Raw genomic sequence first — 568 nt, 5'->3', positions numbered from 1 at the left:
GCATGTTTATGTTTATAGTGTAAAAGTGTGCTAAATTAGAATTCACCACAAAGGCAGACAGGATAAAGTAAGAAAATTTGATATAATTTTCTAATTAAGCTATTTTGCGTCTTTATACAGATTGTATTTCTGGGGATTCCAACTTCATGGTACAAACAGTAGCATGCGAAATTACAGCTATAATAATAGTTCGCTGTATCCAAAGCACGTGTACAATACAGATCCTGATCGCGACAATATAACCTGGAACCTTAAAACTAACCTTAAACATTAACTTAACACTAATAACAGAAAAAGGGATAGAATTAAGAAGACAGAAAAAATGGTAGATAAGATAGAAATAGGGATATCTGGGGTTTTGTCCCTTTTTTCAGCTTGTTTCTTTATGCGTACTGTTGGGTGGGATAACACATGTTCTTCTCCTATAACTGGCCAGTTCTCTTCTTCAATAATTAGGATTTTTCCTTCCACAGTCATCAATACGACCTTAAAACAGGATCTTTTTTCTGAACTTATTTCTGAACTATCCGGTCATTGAAAATACGACTCCCAGTATTCTCACCTCGTC

This window comes from Centruroides sculpturatus, unplaced genomic scaffold (assembly GCF_000671375.1).
Source record: "Centruroides sculpturatus isolate CEXI.00-Female unplaced genomic scaffold, Cexi_2.0 scaffold976, whole genome shotgun sequence".
Lineage (NCBI taxonomy): Eukaryota > Metazoa > Arthropoda > Arachnida > Scorpiones > Buthidae > Centruroides > Centruroides sculpturatus.
The sequence above is the reverse complement of the archived record's forward strand: the minus strand, read 5'-3'. Positions refer to the sequence as shown.